Here is a 14,251-nt window from a genome sequence, read left to right on the forward strand (position 1 = left end):
GAAAATTTATCTAAAATACAACCGGTCTGTTTTCCTGCTATGTAAGGTCGGCAGTTTCTCCTGCTCCGACCACTGATCCAGGCAGTGTCTGCTAGCACCACAGAATAAATCCTTCCAGCACACTGTCCTCTCACTGACTTTAGTTACCAACACCCTTTTTGAGTGTGTCTGTATCCATTCAAGTCCCCAGAAGTCAAAAAAATACTAAGTAAAATAAAATTAAACATTGTGTGAAATTGTAGGAATCTTAGAAGAAAAAATGGCTATACCGATGTCCTTAAGGTAAGGTAGAAAACATGACACAATGTATTCCTTCCATCTCAACACACGAAACACTTTGATCAATGATTATTAAAGTAGAAGCACTTTTGCACAAGCTGATTTTTAATATCCTGAGAAAAAGAAATGTAAGCGGCCGACTCTGTGTTCATTACCGTGTGTGACCACAGGTTACCTCACACCCACATTGACGGATCCCCGATCCTCCAGCCTTCTCACCTTACCACTTTCTCTCACTCTACTTGAGCCACTCCGAATCATCATACTCACTAGACACCAAACCCTGAGATCCTCTCTGACCGCAGGCTGCCAGGTTTCTACCCGCCCTCTCCCCTCAGTCCTGCCCACAGTCCTTCGCCCTTAGCACGGCCTCACCATGGCTTGTCTGGACCCCATGAGTGGCCACTCTACCCAGAGAACCCCTCATCAACTTAACCTCTTTTCATAACCTGTAGCTCTAGGTAAATGCCATCATCTTTCATTTGAGGCTGGAGCAGTTTTTACTAGAAGCAGCCAAGACTGGATCAGCTCTGTCCCCGACACACCCATGAACCAACCTGCATCTCAGCTGAGCCCCCAGGGTCCACAGCCTTCACGGCCAAGTGACAATGAGTTACTTTTCAGTAGCTATATTAGGGTTCTCCAGCGTGTGTATAGATAGACCCAGATAAAGGTGAGGAGGTTTATTATAGGACTTAGCTCACCCAGTGACGGAGGCTGACAAGTTCCCTGCTGTGCTGTCAGCAACCTGGGGAACCAGGAAAGCCAGCATTGCAATTCAGTCCGACTGCAAAGGTCTGAGAACTCCCGGGGCCACTGGCATAAGTCAGGAGGCCAATGAACCAGGAGCTCCGGGGTCTGAGGGCAGGAGATGATGGAGGTCCCAGCTCAAGAAGAAAAGACAGTTTGCTCTTCCTCCATCTTTTTGTTCCAATCAGGGCCACGGTGGATTGAACGATGCCCACCCACATTTGTGAGGGCAGATGTCTTTTCCTTAGTCTACTGAATCAAATGCTAATTTCTCCCAGAAACAATCTTTCAGACACACCCAGAAATAATGTTTTACCGACTATTAGGGCATCCCTGAGGCCAGTCAAGTTGACACATTAAATTAACCGCCATGGCAGCTGTTATCTGCCTACAACACGTGTCTGGCGATTTAGACCAGTCCTCACACCCTTGCCTTCCGCCCTCCGGGAACTCCCTGGGATTGTAACTCATTGTCTCCTCCCTTCTGATTTTGGGACACGATAGGTCCCTCACCTTCCGAAGGCGAAATCTTCAATCTGTGCTCTAGACAGCCCTTCCTCTACTCGCCAGGAGTCCTCTCTCCCCTAGACCGTGAATTTGCTCACACCTTCCTTGCCCCAAACAGAACTAACCCATCCCCCTGCCTGGCTCCTCAAGCTCCTCTCCATTTTACCACCAAGTCTTCCGGGCACATGGCCCATGCACTTACCCCCACCCCCCCGACCCACGGACGGTCTGGCTTCCTCCACATCACCTTGTCCGTGCCCTCCTCAGAGGGCAGCCTGCTAAGCCAGCAGCTGGTTGAATCTGGGCTGAACCCAGTTCCCACCACATGATGATATGAGGCGTCCCCTCCCAATTTCTCCCCACGCCTCACTCTCCCAGGCTTCTACTCAGATTGTTAGCGCCCGCAGGGTGTTGGCGCCTGCACACTGGTTTCTCACCAAGCACTGTGGGATGATTAGAGATTTCACTGATTGGGGCTCACAGAAGGGGCATTTCACTAGCTGCACTCTCCTTCCCCTCTCTCCCTAGATCTTTACTAGGCAACCAAAGCATGCCTCTGCTCTCTCTACCCTTTGGCTGTCATTTCTTCGCATAGAAACTAACTTTAATGCCATGCACATCACAGACTTTCAGTAACAATCTGATGAACTAGAGTGAACATACGTGTATTTATATTAGGTTAAGTATCTTGTGGGGCTTTGATCAAATTATGAACATTAAAAATGATGATACAGGAGTAACACAGGGGTAAGATATTCAGTGTGCCCCGTCATAACTTGGTGATTAAACAGCCAGGATCCTCTCCCCTGCACCCAGTTACAGAGAACAGGGCCTGCCGGAGCACTTAATGACTGTTTATTGAATGAATGAATAAATGAATGAGTGATATATTATCAAGCTTGCTTTTATGAGATCTCTCTGTATGTTTTAAAAAAAAGCATTAATATTTGTATTAAAGGTACAGTACACAAATGGAAAGATTATTAAGTTTTTACATAAAATAATAATATTGTGGTTATGCTTTAAAATAAAATGTTTCCTTATTTCTTAGAGATACACTGAAAAACACTTCCAGATGAAATAAAGATGTGTAGCACAGAAAGGGCTGCAGTAAATGAAGTTGCAGTTGCTAAAAGTCTGACTACTAAAGCATGTGGAACATTTCTACTTTGTAGGCAGTGAACCCAAAGGTACGGAACAAGGTAGGAACTCATTTCAATGGTGATAAAGGGTTTTGATTCTAGGGAATGATTTAAAAATTCCCCAAATAAACCTATGCCTCCAAAAATAGCTTTGTCTGTGGACATGCAATCCCTGAGAGCCTCCGTGAGCTCACACCTGGGGGGAGCTGAACCCAGATCCCCTTGTCTCCCAATGTCACCACCACCAGTCCTTGCAGTGAAAGTTGGCAGTGGTAGCGGAGACCTCAACCCATTTTCCTTTCTCTCCTTTGTTTCTCTCCCTCCAAGGACATCTTGGAATAGGGAAAACACTGCCCTTTAGTCTCTGACCCAGTGCGAAACCTTCCTTCCACCTGACCAAGCAAGGCCTCCCTCCTGCCGTCAGGGAGACGGAACCTTTAGCCTGAGGCCTCTGACTTGTGTTCTTCCCAGCTCGGTTTTTCTTGTCATAAACACACAGCTATTAGGAGGCTGCAATGTAAAAACACTAGTGTTAAAATAAACTAGATTCCTTTCTCCATGTTACTGATCCCTGCGGTTTAATGATGCCCTTGTGCCCAACACCTCTGTGGGGAAATCGGTAGAGGAAGACCTCTTGGGAGGTCGTCTGGAATAATGATGCCCAGGGCCTGGGGCCTCCACTAAGAGCTAATTCTAGACTGTTGTTTATAGAATAACTGCATTTCACCCAAAAACAATACTTGCTGCAGTCTCCCCATCAGCCCTAAAATGTTGCAAGCTCCAGGGAGCAAGTCTTTGGCATCTAGGATGGTGATGCTGGTAGAGCAGCTACGCAAATACTCGCCGTGGCTGGAAAGGAGGGAAGCGGGGTGATCCTCAGCCCCGAGTCTAGGAGGCGCTGTTCCCACGTCACTCTGACCCTGCCTACCATCTCCACTCACAGGGCCTGGCCCGCCCTGTTCCCTCCTTCCGTTTAATCCTCAGGGCAAATCTTACACCCACACAGCCCAAGGGGCCGTGTCAGCACCCCACCTCGGCAAGGCAATGATGACCTCCTCCTCCTAAAGCCCTCACTGGGCACTTACTCTCTCGTGTCACTTTCTTTTTTCCTGGGAGTCCCAGGGTTTCATAACTTGAGAGCAGGAACAAGACAGCTTTCTTGGGTCCCAAGCTCCTAGCACAGATCCAGGCATGTGCTAGGTCACACCAGTCCTCAGGCTGAGGGCGAACGAAGCCAGGCTTCTGGTCTACCTTGATCTCGCTGAGCCATATGTTGGCAGCTGCCTGACAGGGGACAAGCTCCATAACCTGACAGCTGTCTAACTTGTAAGAATTCTCAGTTACAAATCTGCATTAAGAGAAGGATGCCATATTTGTATATCTAAAAACTCTTTTTTAAATATTATATACATTATTAGCATTTTATTGCATTGATATACCATTACTGAAATTATTGGAAGTCACCTAATTTCAAAGCCTTTAAAATGTCACTTGACATATGTTATTTGGGAACTAGGAGAGATTTAGACATCCTAAATAAAATGAGGTTTTCAGGGGCAACCACATCATGTTAACCATATTATATTTTCGGCAGAAAAAAAATGGAAAGAACCCTGATTATCTTTTTGTTACACATAAGTGCAGGGTCATCTATGATTCGATTTGATATTGCCAGCACTTAACACACAGCTGACATTCAATACACATTAGTTAATGAATGAACGAATATGAAATTTATTCACTCAGCCCATATTGTCAATATATTAAGAATGTACTGTATACACTGCTATAAAACTAAAGCTGTAGAGAAGTGATGCTTTAGCAGCAAAACAAAGCACACTGTTGAAAGGAACATCTAATAGCAAAGAATGGTGCTGCCTTTTTGAATGGACAATGACTCTTCCAGCATCATCAGAGCAAAGTTTAGTGGAAAGAACTGGCTGTAATGGGAATCAGGAGACGGGCTCCAGGCGCTTCTTGGCTTATGCGATCTTGTGCCGGACACTTGGCTCCCCTGGCCACAGGCTCCTCATCCGCTCGTCTCCATCCCTGACATTATAAGATTCCATGGCTCCTGCAGCATGAACACTGACAGCACATTCCTTCTTAGCTAGAACACATCTCACTGACTTTGGTTAAATGGAAAAGACGTGTGGCGTGGAATAGGCTTATACACTAAAAATGCCAAAGTTATGAGATGCAGAGGACTGGTTTGAGGACTGGATAAAAAAATATATAAAACTCCTCTCTAAACAAAGCCTTCCTTTGAGTTTGTTTTGATTTGGTGGGGTAATTTTTTTTTTTTTCTTGGGAGATGAAAGGTCAGAACCCATGGTCTGGATCTTATTGAATGTCTCTTCATTAACTGGGGAAGAAAGCACAGCATTGTGCAGACCAAGCTAATGGACGCTGCGTTGGGTTTCTTTTCACTATCAGCTGCACGGAGTTTAGACGCTCTGTTGCCTTTTGTTGTTGTACAAAGAACTAGTTTCGCTTTGATTATCCACCTTATCCTCTTTGGCAAGTATGATGAGGTTGGAGAAAAAACACAGCTCTATAAAGACAATAGCTGTACACACAAGGCCTTATGGCCGTGGCCAACTCAAGGCTTAGTTTAGGCAAGAACCAGATACATAAGCACAGGCTTTGGTCTATTCAAGATTTGCCTTTTCTTTGGCAACTGAGGTAACATGTAAGTACAATATAGGTGATGAAATGTGCTGACAACTTTTAAATTCTTTAAAAGTTCTGATTTCCAATTTGGTCTCATCCAACTTTAGTCAGAGGAAAACCTAGCAACAAATATCGGCTACACTAATATATGCTAGAGAATAAAAGGAGTTTGAAACACATTCTAAAACAACCCACAGAGCTAAACGTACTCTTCAAAGTTAAACACCAACATGATTTTTTGAAGAGAAGGCAAATTATTTTTTTCAAGATTTGAGAAGTTACCAAAATGGCAATATTAAAATTACTTTTCTAATGAAGGATTTTAGTAGCAAACAAATAAGGACAATTCAAGTGCAGTTTCATACCAGGGCACACACAAAAAAGTTACCCTTGCTGGAAGATAAAACATTACAAAATAAATATTGAGGCCAACAGAAAAATGCCATATTCTGGCTCATCTGCAGTGTGTGTGTGTCAGCATGCATGTGTGTGTTTGTGTGTGTGGATACGTGTTCTTCTCAACAATCTACCATCCTTGCAGCAACTGTGATTTCATTATCTATTGTTATAAATCCTATGGGAAACTAACTGAATAAATTATAAACTCTAAAAGCTCAACAGTTCTTAATCAAAAAAGGAACAATTCCAGCTCTAAGGAAAGCTTTGGCTGCACCCTGAGGACCGCGGCAGCTTCATCATGGTGGACCCCTGTTCCGGCCCTGCTCCGCACCCCGTCCCCGCCCATGACCAGAGCTGGTGGGTGTGGGCCGGGGGGCCTAGGCAGGCTGGCCCTGTGTCCTCTGCTCAGCTGTCTGCCCGGATTTTCTAAACAATGTGATCTCGGTTGATAATTGGAAAACCAGTTTCATAACCAAATGAATACTGTGATGCCAAACAGATTTCAATCAAGCTCATGTGACTTTGGTGACTACGAGCTACATTTTCCAGGCTGTGAGTGTTCCTGGAGCTGACCCTTGGAGGCCAGGGAGGAAAAAATGACCTTGAAGAGCTTCAGGCTGCCAGGGACAACTACTGAGAGAGACTCACAGGACTAGGAAGGGGGCGATGAGATCTGTCTCCAGATCTGTCTCCAGATCTGTGTGTGTGTGTGTATATGTATATATTTGCCATCCTCAAATTACTAAGGGTTTGCAGATACATATTTTCAGACATTTCTGGAGAAATGTAAATTTTAAAAATCTCTGTGGAAAGCATTTTTATGATATCTAACAAGAACCATAAGAACCTATCCAATTCAGCTTTTAATAATTTATCAGACAGAAATATTTGAGGATATACAAAAGATTTGCTATGAGACTAGAATTCATGGCAAGATTGCTTATAAAAATGAAAAATATTTGGAAATAAAGTAAATGAGTAACAACAGGGTACTGTCAAACTAAATTAAGTTAGACCCATACCAAAAAAAATCTAAAGCCTATAAAAATTATGTCAAAGAATACTGATTATTGGCATGAATAACTGCACAATACATGGATAAGTAAAAAAGTTATAAAATAATATATATCCACTATGTTTCCATTTAAAAAACAAATGGATGCACTGAAAAGTTTGAAAGGATATAGCAGAGATTTTATGTGAGTAGTTATGATTTTTAAAATTTAATTATTTGCATTGCCTAATGTTTCTAAGTTTTTTTAATAATGAGAACATACTGTTTTTGCAATTAAAAATTAAAGTGTTCTTATTAAAAAGCAATGAGTAATCAAATTTTATGTTGTGTTAACTGTACTATAGAGTTAGTTTGTTCTAAGAAACGATATTTGTTCCCAATTATTCCTCAAGTTGAAAATGGTATTAATGGTTCTAAAAAAAAGCAAAAAAGCAAAGTTGAACTATGAAAAATCATGTAGTTGATAATAACAACATCATACGTTTCTCCAATGTTTTGTCTTAATGTGAGTCCTTCTCGATACTGCAAGTGAATCAGTGTCACGTGATCTTTTCAAAAGCAAAATCATCTTCTGAAATATTTCTAATAATTCAACATACAGCCACAAAATTATTCCACTACCTTTGGGCTTCTGCAGCCTACCTAACAATATAACTTCTTGCATGTGATACAAATAAATTTTTTTTAGTTACAAAGACAAAAATGTTACACACACTGGTCCTAGAATATGAGCTCTATGAAAACGTTCCACTTTTATTGTTCCTGGTGGATTCCATAGCATAGATCAGGAGCTGACACTTACAGGAACTCAATCAATATTTCTCAGATAAATGAAAGAATAAAGCTTGGAGGAGACAAGCAGGAAGTGAAGAGAAGGTATATCAAGAAAACTAATAAATTCCACATTTTCTTAAATTTCACATATTTCTTAATAGAATACAGTCAGACAGGAACACCACTGCACCTAAGTTTCAACTAGTAACAATAGCTACTATTTACTGCCTATTGTGTGGCCAAGGGCTGCGTTTACTTTGTCCAATCTAATGGTCACATCAACTCTGTTGAGAATTAGTATCTGTACATTACAGATGAAGAAAACTGTGGCACAGAAATATGGAAAATTAGCGTGAAACTAACAGAGACTGTCAAACCCAACGGAACATAAGTGAAATACCACCATGTAGCATTCTTTCCACAGAAAAACAGAATAAAAATTTCAAAAGCTACATTGATTTAGAGACTTAACTGTCATGTGTCATAAAGCCTACACACGAAGTCAGACTGCTAGCTGCTTGTAACAGATTATAATTTAACAGTGTTAAGCATCGGTATGTGGAAGCATAACTGCACGTTATGCTTAAAGACATCTATTCTGCATGTAAAGAATAACACAGATGAATGTAGGCACACAAGGGAAAGAAAGCAGAAAAATCAGTTCCTACAGATTATCTCTCCCTTTTCAGAAGCCAGGAGATAGTGACAATCACATACAAGAACCATTCAGTACACAAGCTTCCATCACAAAAGGCATACGTCAAACAACCACGAAGCTCTTTTGAAAGGTCAGAGCCGAAACATTAACAACTTTAAGGGGAGGGCAAAGTGCTTCTCTAAGGATAGATACTAATACTTGGTAAGTCTTTGGAAAACCTAATAAAAGAATGCAAGAAAATGTGGTGTTCAATGGCAAAAGCTCGGTCTGCTAAAGGAGTAACAGCAAAGAGCAGAAATGGCCGACAGTATCACAGCACAGGATGTTGGGACGGAGAGGCAGCTTGGAACACACAGAAACTTTCAGAGAAACCATGGGTAAAAGAAAAGGAAGCAAGCTCAGCAACCATTTTCCAGGGCCTAGGGGGCCCAGCAGAGGTGAGGGGTGACGGGAGTGGGGCGACCAGGTAGACAGACCCCTTCAGAGAAATTCTATGGGAACCTCTGGTGTAAGCTGGGAAATGGCACAAGGGAGGACCACAGAAGCCACAAGCCTGTGTGAAACTGTTGTCAAATCAAGCCAGAAAAATGATACACTGCGCCACGACATCACCAGGTTTGTATATGCATTTACATTTCTGTTCTAACAATTTGTGGTCCTCTAGGGAAAACATTTTTGCCTCCTGCACAAAAACTGCTCTGTGGGTTCCAAAAGCAAATACTTTAAAGGAGAAAAAAAAATCACTTCACTTTGTTGTCTGAGAAATTGACTTGCAACTCTTGGGCAAAAAGCCTACTATCTGAAGTGACTTGGATTCAGGAGCAATTGCAGAAGATAAAAGAGTAGAAATTTTGGAGCCAGAGGACCTGGGTTTGGTGCACAAAGCTAGCTGAGCTCAGTCAAGTAATTTGTACTCTCTTGGCTTATGTATCTCTATCTGTAAAATGGGATGATGATAACGAGAATCAGTAAGGTCGCGTCCATGTGAAAAATGTCTCAGTGCCTTTTAAATTCTTTGTATATATGGAAATGTCTGAATTGCTGTTTCCTATGCTTACACTCGTAATTCTTTGCAGCTTCCACAGTGACTTTTTTACCTCACTTGATAAAACATTAACACCATGCAGGGAAAGTTTTTGCCATTTAGGTAAAGTAAGCATGCCAGAGAGGAGAATGATACCCAGTGCCCAGCAAGGCCCATTTGTCAACTGTATGGTGTGCATCAGACTAGCAAAACCACGGACTGACTGTTCACCATTCCAGCTGCGCCTCCAAGAAATTTCAAATGACCATATATCAGGGACCTTTAAGAACAGGTCCAAACACCTGTAATCATGAATATCGAATCCATGAATGCCAAGACGGCTTTCTTGTCAATAAAGCTTAATTGAGATTCGTACTATTTTGCAAGCAGGAGCGTCAGCCAGCAAATGCCATCTGAGTGGTCTAGAGTATGACCAGTGGGCCACGAGTCTGTATTAACACAGACTTGAGGGTAGGATTAAACAGTCTTCAATTCGCAAAACCTTTACCCAAGCTCTGTAGGTTCCCAGCAAAATCCCACATTCCTTCGGTGAATCCTTGTAACGATGTGGGGTTGGACTACGGAGGAACACAGCATACTGGGAGGATCTGAAAACTGCCGACGGTTGAACAACGCAGGGGTCAGGTGGCCAACCCTCCACGCTGTCGAAAGTCCACGTGGAATTTTTGACTCCCCCAAAACTAAACTATTAATAGCCTACTGTTGACTGGAGCCTCAGGGGTAACATGAACAGTCGATGGACACCTATTTGCATGAGACGTGTATTATATACTGTACACTTACAATAAAACTAGAGGGAAGAAAATGTTACAAAGAAGTCATCAGGAAGAGAAAATACATTTACAGAACTGTGCTAATTAAAAGAAATCCCTGTATAAGTGGACTTGCACAATTCAAGCCTGCGTTTCAGAGGGTCAACTGCAGTCCTAAAGAAGAGAAGGCGGATGGAGACAGATGAACTCCACAAAGGAAACCAGAATATAGTCTATATTGGAAAGAACTGAATATATTCTATTCTCAAAAATGTTTCCTTTAGAACACTTTGGATACTTTACAAAGCCATGCTATTCCTGGGTAAGGAACCCTTGAAGAGAGAAAGAGCAAAGGAAAAAAACACTGAAACCTAAAACTGTAAGCAATTATACCGTCACACAATTAATGAAACAGTTCATTCTAAACAGCAGGTTTGTCCAATCACTTTTGGCTTACGTCAAGATTTAATAAACTACTTTGTCATATTCAATGTACTTTTGTTTCTTTGACTCCCAAGAAGTTAGGAATTGTTGTTTTGAGTGTCACTTATAAATGGAGTCATCTATACTACAAAGGCAATCCTTCATGAGTATAATTAACAAAACCATTATTTTATGAAAATTTACATACATATTTAGGTTCCTGCTCGTGAAATGATATATTTCCAGTTATACGTGACTGTAATTCTGGTCACTTCCAATTATCGCACTACAAGCAGGAGACAATTTTTAACACCAACCATCTCCCCAATATTTAAAACAGAACTGAAGATCACATAAACAGAACGCATGTTTGAAAGAATGAACAGCTTTATTTTTGACATTTGAAAGATGTCTCAAATCAAACTTTCTTTGCATTCTTCTTCAGAGCTATGATATTCAGAGAGCAATTATTTTGCCTCATTTACAATTTTGAATCACAGTTGATAAGCTGTTTACCTTATTTTGTCACACCTGAAATGCTTGTAACTGTGAATGACTAATGACTTGATGGGGATGAAAGCCCAATACTGATGAACTATTTCAGAAAGTTTATCTGCAGGAGAAATGTCATCAAAGCATTTGCAGTCTCTCAGGATTATTGGAGAAAAAAAAAAGAGCTTCAGCTGTCAGGTATAAACTGATCATGTTTCTCAATCTTTACTATCCTGCAAAAAAATTAATCTTCCAGTAAGAATATTACTGAGAAAAAAATCAAATTATTCAACTAAAGCATGCTTAGATTACTTATATTTTAAAAAGAAAATGGATGTTTAAATTTAAACTGCAGACCCATCAGAATGGTTTGTCCAAGTAAAACTCACACATTTTCAAACTTGACCGTTTTCAGCAGCTTCTTATATCTCTCAGATCCGGGCTCAAATATCACTTCTTCCTACCACCTTCCAACTTTCCATTTATCACTCCCCTGTTTTTCCTACACCTCCCCTGCCCCCGACACACACACACACAATTTCTCTATTTGATTGTGTCTGATCCATGGGCCAGTGACGTTCGTTGTCTGTCCCATTTACCAACACATTCCCAGCCCCTGGCATAGAACAGATACTCAATACATTAATGAAGATTAATTACACCAACATTCTCCAAATCTCTTTAGAAATATGAAGTGCTGCCTCTCATCTGCAGTATGCTTGAACCCTGTGTTTTCTGAAGATTTCCTGTGTAGCTGGAGGGCTAATGACTCCTCAGTACCCTAGTCCTTACTCAATGCCACCCTCAAATAAGATAGCATTTTACGTTTTTCCCCAGTGGCAGATTCCAGTGTGTGGCATAGAGCTTTGAAAACAGAAGACATTGAATATTTATTATATTAAACTACAAAAATGACTGTAAGTTATTGGAGTAGATGAACTTTAAGTATTCTTTCAACTCAGAGCACGTATGATTTTATGATTTCAACATGCTTAACATGGAGTCAATCACACAGCTTTCCTTAACCCTGCTCCCCTTAAAACAGCCCTTACTCCGGAAAGAACCTGCAGTCACCCTTAGCCGATGTACCACTCTGGGGCTTACCTGGAATTCAGACCTTTCTCACCGTCCACAGTAATCATTCCCAAATGTAGCTGACTTTTAACTTTTAAGTGTTTTTACATCCAATTGTCTTTCTATCTCTACACTGGCCAGCTCAGGCCTTCACTGTATTTATCCAGACCAGAGATGAAAAATATCAACTGGCTACAAGACTGTCCCTTGTGGCCATATAATTTTGTCATACTTCTGAAAAACCTAAGTATAAATGAGTTTAGAAGTCGATGGTTCAGTTTACCAGCAAATCCCTCAGTAGCCGGAGCACTGAATTCATTTCATATGTTTGTTTGGGTAATATTTATATAGCAACCAGCAGACTAGACCATGGACAATCACCTCTTTCGGCTACCTTGCCAACAGACACTAATGTACACAACTAGATCAATTATGAGTAAAAATCCCATTTCATGTTAAAATGGCTGAAACTACTGATCTGGTCAAACTATTGTTTCATACGTATAATTCAGACTCAGAGATACATGCCTACTCTGCAGAACAGATTTACAAATCAAATGTATATAGCATAGTGAATTGACGCATATTTTATATTTGATTTAGACATGTTTAATGCTAACCTTCTGTATTCCTTTCCTGCTACCATGCTTCCCAGAGTGACGTAAGTCAACTAGCAATGGTCAGAAAGCCCAAGGGTCGTCATTAAAAGCAGTCCTGAAGAGCCCAGTGATTCCATTCCCCCCTCTGCCGAGTAGCCTTCGCAACCCAATAATTAAAGAGAGCAAACCAGGCTAATTGGCTGAACATACGAATCACGCAGGAAAGAAAGGCATGACCGGTAATCACTAACAAGCGACCTCTTTCTACCAGGGGTTCTCTTCCCTTCCATTCATCTCACCAAAGCAGTGGAGGTCCCCTGCATTACAGAGGTGAATTCATGAGTTTTATCATTGCTTCCTCAGTGACCTGAACACATTTCATTATTCTCTACACTAGAGCTATTCAACAGAAACATAATGTAAGCTCCAGACATGATTCTAAAATTTTCTGGGAGCCATATTTAAAAAGTAAAAAGAAAGAAATGAAATCGATTTTGATCATATATTTTACTTAACCCAACATATCGAAAATGTTGTTGTAACATGTAACCAACATACAATTGACTGAAATAGTTTTTTTATTTTCTGTTGTATGAGGACTTTGACATCTGGTGTATAGTTTATACATATAGCACATTTCAGTTCAGGCTGGCCACGGTTTAAGTGTTCAGTAACCACAGGTGGCTAGTGGCTACCACATTGGACATCAGCAGCTCTGAACAAAAACACTCAGCAAAGTGGAACTGGCTGCTCTTTCTGCCTTACAGAAAAACACCAGCAACTCCGTAATACCTTAAGGTTAATACTAGAAAGTTAATACTGAGGAGCTTGATAAAACAACATGAATGCCCGTGACAGTGAAGATATACTCTTTCAGAAAGGTAAAACAAATTCTAGAAATAACAGAAAACAATTACTAATTATAATTACTTAATTGTATTCTCTCTGAAACTGTCATAGCAATTCTTTATACAAAATTGGAGCCCCTGATATAAGTAACTCCACACAGCAGGTTCTAGAGAAAGACTCATGAATCATACCACCTTTCGGAAGCAAGTAATCACATCCTTAGGTAACTGAAAGACAAAACTCCTGGACATAGGAGAAAGGAATTTCATGAACAAAATGTCATTTTAGGCTGGTGAAGACAGAATGTAGCACAATCAGGCATGCCCCCGGCCTTCGGAATTGAATAAAATCCAGTGCGGAGTAGAGACTGCCCCAACATTCTGGAAAACCAGAATTCTCCTTTAACCAGTACATATATACAAATGTAAAACTCATTAACTTACGATGTAGTAGTGATTACTATAAGGCATTGTATGGGCCAAATGTGAGTTTAGAATCATTAAAATATTAGATGACACTCACTGTCATTTTATGGGAGGTATTTACTCGTATTCTTAATCTCTGAAACTGGTGTTTGGTATGGTATGACGGCAAAAATTAACCACAGTCATGGATTATTAGAATTCCCTCTTACCTACCATGCCAGGCAACAGAATTTACTGTTAACTCAGCTTTCTGTGTTTTCTATACAAAGAGCTGCTGCATTTCATTTCTTACACCCTACCCCCTGAACACCCCTACCACACATTTACAAAAACATATACACTCACATACACACTTAAAAATCTACATCAAAAGAAAAGACTTTAAACATTGACCC

The 14,251-nt window shown here is 40.9% G+C and overlaps 1 protein-coding gene across 3 annotated transcripts in view; it reads right to left on the bottom strand.

Annotated features, from left to right (window-relative positions):
* Positions 1-14,251, bottom strand: part of DCLK1 (doublecortin like kinase 1) — a 287,302-nt gene that overhangs the window by 180,617 nt on the left and 92,434 nt on the right. The window lies entirely within an intron of this gene.

Source organism: Manis javanica, chromosome 1 (assembly GCF_040802235.1).
Source record: "Manis javanica isolate MJ-LG chromosome 1, MJ_LKY, whole genome shotgun sequence".
NCBI classification, from domain to species: Eukaryota; Metazoa; Chordata; class Mammalia; order Pholidota; family Manidae; genus Manis; species Manis javanica.